Genomic DNA, 10,272 nt, shown 5'->3' on the forward strand with positions numbered 1-10,272 from the left:
TAGACGAAATTAATAGTTCAAGATTGGAATAAAAAAATGACAATAATTTATAGGATAAAATTGAAATTAACCCCAAAACAAAATGGTGGATCCCATGTACAAAAATTTTGTCTCTATTTTTTTTTTTGATTGGAATTTTCAATGTCATGACGCTCCAATATATTGCATGGAATTGAATTATTGGGAATTGATTTTAAAAAACCATATTGTTTTCATAATTAATTATTATAGGAGAGGAGCACATCAAGCCCGTCTAGCTCAGTTGGTAGAGCGCAAGGCTCTTAACCTTGTGGTCGTGGGTTCGAGCCCCACGGTGGGCGCTTGAGGAGTGTGTTTTCTTTTATTTTTTTCCAAAAGTGCGTGTTCTTAAATATCTTTTATGTTTTTTTTCAAACGTTTAAATTTACAAAACAATGAGATTGTATGTAGACGAGTGCAATGTAATTTTGTATATATGGGCAATTTAATAAATTTTAACTTGAAAACTCATTGACCCGTCAATTTTTATCATCCAAACCGCTCAACTGCAAAAATTGATTGACGCAGTTTGGATTGTTGTGAGTTGATGGATTAATCATTTTTTGAACAAGGTGTTGATAAATGACAAGTTGACACGTCCAAGTTCAAGCCAAAGTGAGCTAACATTCAGCAAGCTTAATTACAAAGTGAAAGGCTCTTTACTCCCAAAACTAATCAAGAGTATTATTAAAAAGGGGTGAGGCTGATTAATATTGTTAACAATAGTTGTGTTCAAATGGGAATGAAACATGTCAAATTACATCAAATGGTATGTCTGACATGTGAAGTATCAACTTGAGAAAAGTATATATGTAACTGCTAACAACGTCTCTGTGGCTGATTGATTTCAAGTTGTTGGAAGAGTGAAGATGTGTGGGCAAACAAAAAACAAAAGCCTTATGGGCCCTTTTTAGAAATTCATGATTGAAGAAGAGACACCTTGCTGACAAACAACACCTGCCCACCATCTTCTTCTTCTTCTTCCTCCTCTTATTAATGAAAGGGATATTGAAGAAAAAGAACAAAGGAAAAAAGCCTCCCATCCTTCTCAACCCACCTCTCTAACCCATATCTCTCTCTCTCTCTCTCATGTTCACAAAAATAATTAGGACAAAATACAGAAATGGTCCCTATAGTTTTCCCGTGGTTTCATTTTAGTCCCTGCACTTCTAAATACATCAATTTTGCCCATGTAGTTTGGTTTTTGGCTCGAAATGGTCTAATAGTTAACGGTGGTTAGACTTTTGAACGGAAATTTCACGCATATAAGGCACGGGACAATTTTTACTTTCTTAAACAATTTTGACTTTCTTGACTGTTTTTGTAACAATTCAATTTGTTCTTTAATATTGTAATTCAAATTTAACTCATTTAATAGATGTTTTATTTAATTTTATTATTTAATTATTATTATTTTTTAAAATAAATTTATTTAAAATTTTAATTAAAAAATAACATAATTTTTTATTGATATTTTATTTATTTAATCTTTAAAAATAAATTTATTTAGTTGTGTAAAAAATAAAATAAAATAAATTTTATTTAATCCAGCTAAAAATAATTAAAATATTAAAGATATGTTTAATAATAATTAAAGATATGTTTATTTAATTAAGCCAAATATTAGATTTACTAAAATAGTCATTTCTAGACATCTAATCCTATGAGAAAACAAACATGGGATGCACATCTAATCTAACCAAATAGTCCGAGGGATTCACAGTCCTAGAATTTAAGTCCGATGGATTCTAATCTCCCATTTTCTAATTGTCTATTAAGTAATAGCATGACGGTAAAATAGACATTTTACACATTAGTTCTATGAGATACCAATCCCATTGAAATAATCCCCTCCTAGGATTGTTTAGTCTCTCACATGAGGGATATGGAGTCTGGCTGGACTCCATGTCCGGCGGACTAAATTATTAATAAAAAATAATTTATTATTAAAATAGACATTTATAAATATATAATTAAAAAATATAGACATTTATAAATTATTTTTTTGGTGTTGTTAATTTGAAATTATATATTAATAGGTAGTTCAGCAATGCAAAAAACACTTATAAATAAACAAACATACCAAGAGAGATGCTTGCACATCTTTTCCACCGCTTCGCAATTCACTTAATATTGTACTTAATTGGTATAGTTGTTAGTGTTTCTCACATTAGTATTATCTAACTTGTAAAATTTGTTACTATATTAATTGAAAATATCACTTAAATAATGATATGTGTGGGTGATTTTCTGACCACACTGCCCGCTTAGTAACCAGCTGGAGAGCACTGGCAGAATAGATGGTACCTGACGGACCTGCAACAGAAATATAAGAATCCCGCGGTGGTTTCGACCACCCGGGGCACTCCGACGATCAAGTCAGTATATCTCTCAAAGATAAATCAAGTACTAAACTCACAAGCTTGAGTATCAAAAGCATACCTCTGACCCATGGGGGTGCCTCTCTTTTATAGCCAATACAATCCTAGTCCCAATAGGAGCCTGGCCCTAATGGACTTAGGATTACTGCTAACTTGGGACTCCCAGTGAGATTATGATAAACTCTCTAAGAGTCTTATCTTTACCCAAACTGAAGTCTTCTCCCAATCTAGGACTCTTGTCCATATCCAAGTTGAGTTCCCTCTTCATTCTAGGACTCTTGTCCCTTATCCGCTTATCTCGGTTTCCGATATCTTCGGAGGCAACCTCGGCCTAGCCGAGATGACCTCGGCACAACGACCAAGACACGTGGCACCTCGGCTGACACGTCGGCGTCACCTTGCCACGTGTTGGTACTCAAAAAATATATCCCCACATGATACATTATGCACCAAAACTATTAAATAACTATCCATTTCTTATCTTTAGATGGTCACCTCGAATCAAATGGGCTTTGCTTTCACTGGTAAGGACACCAAAGATTATGGTTTTAAGTAAATAATATCGGTTGATATATTAATAAATAATAAAATGAGAAAATTTAAAATACCAGTGCGTATTGGGAGCATATATACAGAAATATATACCATGCAACTGTTAGTATATGCGTAATATGAAGACATGGAGAATGCAAGGTCGATATATCAACCAATTGCCAAATGATAACCCAAAGCCTTGACAATGATACTCTACCCCGTCCCTGTTTGAGTGACTTTTTTAGTGATTTTCCTTTTTTCTTTTTTTTCATCTCAAGTAAACTTTTCAAAAAAAAAATAAAGAAGCTTCTTTTGAATTTTTTCTTTTTCTTTTTTTTAAACTTTTCTTCAGAAAAGTTAAAAAAAAAAAGCCTTTTTTTTCATCTCAAGTAAACTTTTCAAAATTAAAAAAAAAGGGGATAAATTTCTCCATTTTAGGTTCTACTTAACTATACATACTAGAAAAGTTAAAAAAAGAAAAAAAATCAAAAGAGGCTTTTTTTTTTTTTTGAATTTTGTCTGAGAACATTTTTTTTTTTTGGTTGTAGTTTTTTATTTTTTTAATTTTTTTAAAAATCCTTCTACAATAGTTGAAATTGAAAAATAAATTTTTTGACACAATTTTTTTTTTAAAAAAAAACAATGTAAACAAAATTTTTTTTTTAAAAAAAGTTTCGTTTTTATGTCGATCCCAAACACTTAGAGATTCCCTATTAAATAGTGGCTAATAATTAATTTTACTTTTTAGGCTTTATAATAATGGTTTGGCAGAGGAAAATGTAATTTTTTAAAATTAAAATTATGTGACAAAATTTATATTATATTGAGTTGCATGATTTATATGATAAGATAAATATACACATATATGTTATACTGTGATTAATATAATCAATTCAATTTCATAATTGGGGTTTTAGAATTCAGTGGGTCTACAAATTAAAAAACAAGCATACCAACAATTTATTAGAATATGAAATTTATCTTTAAGATTGATTCATAGAGTTAAATTTACGCCATCAATTTAAAATTCAGATTCAGATTCTGAGATTTTTTTTGGTCTTTTAATATTTTCCTTTAGGGCCATGCCTTTATGAGAGAAAATTATTAGGTACTCTCGGAGTATTACGTGGTCATACTTCTTCATCAATTATTATTTATTATGCTCTTATGTTTTTTAATCACCTAATACAAATAATTAATATCATACATTCGTTACCAATCATACTATTATAGAACATCATATAACTATACTCTTGAACTACCGAATAATCACCCATTGCGAAGTGGTTATTGGGATCAAAATGTCACTATAATTAATGAAAAAAATTAATTTATAATTTTATATTAAGTAATTAAAAAATATAAAAGAACATGATCTACGATGGAGAGGGTCGGCCAATATATCCTGTGGGCCTTCTCACACTGCTCACCAGTCACTTTGTCCATACAGACATTGAGTCCTACAAATCATTAATTAGCCCCGCATCTAACCACAACCAAACCTTGATTGAGACAATAACAAGTTAACAACCATCATTTAGGGTTTGTTTGGAGTGTCCTAAATAAGTGTACTTTTTGTCTTTTTAGATTAAAAAATTGAGGAAGAAAATATAGATGTTTGGGTTAACTTTTTGACTTTTTATGAAAAAATGTGTAATAAAAAATTGTAAAAATTGATTTGTAGAAGAAAATTAGGATGGGGAGTTGTGCAGCCGTAATTGTTGACTTTTGGTAAATAGTGTTAACTTTTTAACTTTTTGAGTAACTTTTTAACTTTTTAGCTTTTCCTGGACATGCCAAACTTGGCCTTAATATCATAAAATAAGCACACTCGCAAGGCCTTTTGTGGTTGCAATTCAATTCATGCCACCTATTTTTTCTTTCCCTTAATAGATAGATGATCAGAGGCGAAATTAAAATTTTATCTTTTTGTGAGGTTAAAACATATATAAAATTTTTAAATTTGAACTAGCATTTCAATCCATCAACGACTTGCAATTTTTTCTTTACAAAAATTCATCAAGGAGATTAACTTTAAATATCATAACACCATAATTTATTTGAAATTTATGATGACACAACAAAAAAAAATATATATTATATAGGGAGGGAGATCAAATAGATGAAAACGATTCATATTTTTAAAAGTAACATATCATGTCAAAATCTCACCTTTTTACTTTAACTAGCAATTTTTCAATGTACACTAGAACAAAGCTCCCTACTTAGAGTCTCTCTCTTTTTTTTTTTTATTTTTTTTTTTTTAATATAACTGTATTTTCTTCTGGTGATCATATTTTTGCCACGACTATCTATTTCAATGCTGCCAATGATTAATTTTCAAATCTTGAAAACAATAAAAAGTGTTATTGATTGTTCAAAAGTAAGGACACAAAATATTAAAAAAAAACCAAAGTGAGGACAATGGAAGAGGTTAAGACATAGAGGGAGAGAGAGATTGCACAGCTAGATGGTGGAATTAGACGAGGGGAGTCCTTAGATTCTTTAATGGAAGAGTTGGGACAGGTTAAGAGATTACAGAGACTTTGGAAAAATGCTTGGAGCACTAATTAGTGCTCCCACTAATTAGGTGGCAGTGGGTCTCGTAATTAATGATGTGATGTTTTGGTCTTGGAGTAGTATTTTTTTTTTTTTTTTACTTTTTTAATGCATTAGTGCTATTAGTGGTGATGCTTTTAATGGGATGAATCATTGTTGGAGACTTTGTGAGTTAGAAAAAATAAAAACAATAGGTTAACTAATTTATGGGGGCTCAATGCTTGTAACGAATGGTAATTTGTCTATTTCTTTTATGGGAATAGCGTATTTATGGCTGACCCATCAGTTCACGGACAGTCTATTCCTAAGTGACCCATCATTTAATTTTATTTTAGACAAATTATCACATGTCTTTTTTGAAAAGATTATATTTTATTTAATTTTAAAACCTTTTAGATAGATTTAAAAATTTTATACCTATTTATCTTCTCATCTTTCTTTATACTTTGTTTATTCTCTTCATCTCTTTTTTTCGGCGAGGACCACGATCACGACCACGCATTTCTTCTTTTATTTTTCTTTGTAATCATAGGCAACGACCGAGCACTAACTTCTTCTTATTTCGTGCTCATTGACGGCGAAAGAGATGAGTTTTCGATGAAGAAAATAAGTAGAACAACTCAAATCTGATGTAGATCTAAGTTAAATCCGACTAAATCTAAATCAAAAAATAGTTATCGGAATACAAGTATCTCTCTATATCTGTCTCTTTCCTTCGATCTCTTAGTTTTAATACTTTTTCTGTACTAAACACTTTTATTTTCCTGTTATAATGGAGAAAATTTTCAAATTCTGAATAAGTTGTTTTCGAATTTTAATTACAGGCAGCGAAAACTGTAAAATTTTACAGTTTTAGTATTTTTTTCGTGTGAATCATTCTTTAGAACTGTAAAATTTTGAAATTTCATAAATTTCTTTAGAACAATAAAATTTTGTGGTTTTATAAAATGTTTTTCAGTTTGATTAATAAGGATAAATACTTAATAAAATCATACTTTGAAAATATAACATTTTATAGTTTCAAAACTTATTTTTCAGTTTGATTAATATTGAAATTTTTTTGCTTAAATCTTATAAAAATTGAAAATAACATATGTCTTTTTCCATTCTTGCTATTTGTTGTTGTTGTTGTAGTTTTTTTTTTTTTTTTTTTTTAGTTTATCAATATTTAACACATTTTGTTATATTTTTTTCAATTTAATTTCTTAGTTTATTTTTCTTCTTTTTTTTTTTTTACAATATTCTAAACATTTTGGTGAGTCTCCAACAATATTCTTGATGTCTAACGAACATTCTAAACATTCCGGCGACTTCCGGTAATGTTTAGAACATTTCGACGATACTATGGCAAATTCTGGTGATATTTTGACGATTTTCTGGTGATGTTAAATATTCTGGTGAGTCTCCGGTAGTGAAATGTAGCAGTGTCTTTAAATTAATTTTTTTTAATTTTTTTTGGTAACATTTAAAAATATATAATACTAATTGGTGCAAATTTTTTGTTTTAGGACTGGGTAGATCTTGAAATTTGTGTATGGAGCTTATCAATAAGTTTCCTATTTATCTTAAAGAAGAAAATAATTAGTGCACACCCATAGACTTTTATTGTACCTGATCACCTTCCTCTTATTCCCTCTTTTCGCAATCACACACCCTGTGCGTACTGAATATCGCACTTGATGATTGTGGATCGAAGCTCCGCACTTGCTTTGACTGTCTGGGAATTGAGGCTCTGCAACAAGGAGCACCGTCAGAGCTGCCTGGCCGGGGTTGGCCGGATAACCCCTCCGGTGTGGGAATGAGTAATCGGGGAAGGAGAAAGATGCTCCCTCAGTGTAGAGAGTTCAGTTTTAGTAAGTAGGGTTCAGCTTAGATCAGTTATCTTCAATGTGAAGTTAATGTGGTTTATATAGCACTCCTTGCTTGTTGTCCAAGATGGTTTCATGGAGCTCTGGTGCTGCCAAGTTTCCTTTTAGCATTGCCCATGGTGGGGGACTGTCTGGTAGTTGTCAAAGGGGTGCATATACTCATTGTTGTCAGGCTGATAACAAACCACATTCTTCTGGTTTAACTATTTTCGTGATTCTAGGTGTAGGGGACCAGCTGAAGTGGTAACTTGCACATGCATATACTCACAGCTTCCACGTTTCTCTGAGAGGTTCCCTCAGCTCAGTACCGTTGTATCTCAGCTCGGTACCGTTGTATCTCAGCTCGGTACCGTTGTGCCTCAGCTCGGCCCTTTGCGAGACTACTATAGAGATGGGCTGGCTCATTCGGATATCTATGTATGGACTTGGCCCACTTTGGTTCTGATGATGGGTTCGATCCATCAGTTCGGCCATAGAATGAGTCCTGCAGCTCGGCCCTAGTCTAGTATCGCAGCTGGATTGGCCTTTCCACTGCAAGTTAAGCCCAAGTGCTTGAGGACTTGGGTGGACTGTTGATAATGAAGTTGGGCTTAGTTGGGTTGCCCACATGCTCATCTGACCCATTTGGATTTGGGCTTAGGAGATTGGATCGGCCCAAGGCTTGGATTTGACCCATTTCATATTTAGCCTCTTCATTTGCCCCCTAGCCCGCGCTAAGGTTCCCCTTGGGGAGCTTTTATTCTGTACTCCAAGTGTCGCGTCGCTTCGGATCTGCTCCAGTTCGGCCTTGGTGACGGTTCAATCCTGACACACACCCTCTGCATGTGTCTTTTCATGGTGACATGGGGCGGCGTGGGATAAGTGCGCAGAGATAGTGCGCCGATTCCATACCGATGGTTGTGCTTCGGGTATCTTCACGCCGGCTGGTCTCTGGGGCTATCAATCCAAAACCCTTTATCTGCTTTTAATTCTTTTGGAGAGTTCAAAAAACCCTTTCCATTCCTATGAGCTAGTCTCGTTGGTGCTCTGTCCAGACGTTTTGCTTTTGTTCTTGTTTCAGCGCCGCTTGTTCGCCACTACTGCTCTGATCTCTGTAAGTTCTCTTGTGATTCTTCTTTTCCTATCTTTTTATGTTTTGATTGTCTTGTTTGGCCCTTACGCCATTGTCTTCGGCATCTTGTTATCTGAGTTTTTCCCCTGGCCCATTAGGTTTGTTTAATGGAAAAGTTTCGTTCATTGGTTGATACCCCTGAGGCTATGCCATGTTTCGCCGAGACTATAATATCCCCGATGATGTGACCCTTTCGCTGGCAAAGGTTGATGCCAAGCATATGGGCACTAGGAGTACTGTCGCCTTCCCAGTTGCGTCCATTATTGAAGGAGGGATTCGGTATCCCCTCGACCCTTTGGTGCGCCGATTTTTGCACCAAGTTCAGCTTACCACTATGCAAGTGTTTGTTAATCTGTTCGGAGTCGTCTGCAGTGTGTCCATTCTTAACAAGCGGTTGGGTTTGAATCTTGACATCTGGGATATTTTGGGTTGTTATACTCTTTCACACAACAAGGATCACAGCACGTACTACCTTCATGTTCGTTCGATTGATTGTCATCTTGTGACTAGTCTGCCTAATTCAGACAAACATAATGATGATTTTCTGCAAGTCGGTGGTAATTAGGAGTTCCCTGCTAGGACCGAGTTTCAGTCCGAACGGATGCCACAGAAGGATGGCTACCCAGGTTCGAGTCTTTCCTTCTAGTGCCTTTTGTATTTCTTGCCTTGTTTTGAATGTTGCTTTAATGTTGCACTTCTTTTTTGCAGAGGCTTTTCATTTTCAGCGCAGGCCAAACCAGGAGAACACTGAGGCCATCAAAGCCATTTTGAGGTACAAGCAGAGGTCCGCGCCCAAGCTATTGGATTACCAAGCGACTTATCGCTCCACCATTCCAAAGAAGGCGAGGCTTGCTGCATCCCTTCTAGATTCTGACACTGAGACTGATACATCCGTCACCCCTCTGGTTACGAATCGCCGTTGAAGCAGGTTGCACCATCTGAGAGGATGCCCTCTCTTGCCCCCAATTTCGCAGGGGATGGGTCTATGTCGAAAAGAAGAGTGCTAGTGGATTTGGAGGTTGAGGTTTTTGGCTCCTCTGATGCTTTGGAGGCTCCATTGGTGAAGGTCGAAGCAAATAGCCTCATGGATGTGAAATTGGAGGTAAGAGCTTCTGGAACTCATGCTATTGCTGCCGAACCCTCTGCTTCAGTTGCTGCAAGAGCAAAGAAGAGGAGGAGGGAGACTGGTAAGACGGTAGTTGGAGAAGCTTCTGAAGATCCTATTGAGGAAGAGGCATTTGAGAACTGGGAGCCGCCAATGTTGCATCAAGGCAGGCCCATTTTTACTTCTGATTCGGTTGTTGCTTCCAAAGATTTTGCTTTTGACCTGACCAAGACCTTGTTGATGCCGGTGGACATGGTTGATCATAACGGGCCCTGCGATATTCCAGTTCTGAATGGGACTTTTTAGATGATGACTGCTGTAAGTGTGTTCTTGTTTTGTTTGTTTGTTTGTTTTTTTTTTTTTTTGGTGTTACGCTACTATTTTCTTTCCCTTAATACTTTGTAATCCGTCGTAGTGTATCCAGAGGATGCATCTGTCCATCACCAGAGCGGAGGAACTAGAGAAGGCCATACTGGAGGTCGCTATGAATGCTAAGAGATTGACAGTGATCCTAGAGGCCGAGAAAGAAGGATGCAGAACTGCCGAGAGGGAGGTATTCCGTTTGAACAAGGTTGTTGCCTCAGCTGAAAAGTCAAAGGAGGTTGTCATTGGGGTACAAGCTCAACTTGACGAAAAACTAGCAGAGCTGGAGGCTGTTGTTGTGGTGATGGCCGGTGAACGTTTTACGTTGGAGGC

At 35.3% G+C, this 10,272-nt stretch overlaps 1 non-coding gene across 1 annotated transcript; it reads left to right on the forward strand.

The window, feature by feature from the left end:
• Window positions 1–247: 247 nt before the first annotated feature.
• Window positions 248–320, forward strand: TRNAK-CUU (transfer RNA lysine (anticodon CUU)). Its single transcript has one exon. It is a non-coding gene; the product is annotated as a tRNA-Lys (tRNA).
• The last annotated feature ends 9,952 nt before the right edge of the window (window positions 321–10,272 follow it).

The sequence above is a fragment of the Camellia sinensis genome, chromosome 1, assembly GCF_055761805.1.
Source record: "Camellia sinensis isolate YWXY chromosome 1, ASM5576180v1, whole genome shotgun sequence".
Classification (NCBI taxonomy): domain Eukaryota; kingdom Viridiplantae; phylum Streptophyta; class Magnoliopsida; order Ericales; family Theaceae; genus Camellia; species Camellia sinensis.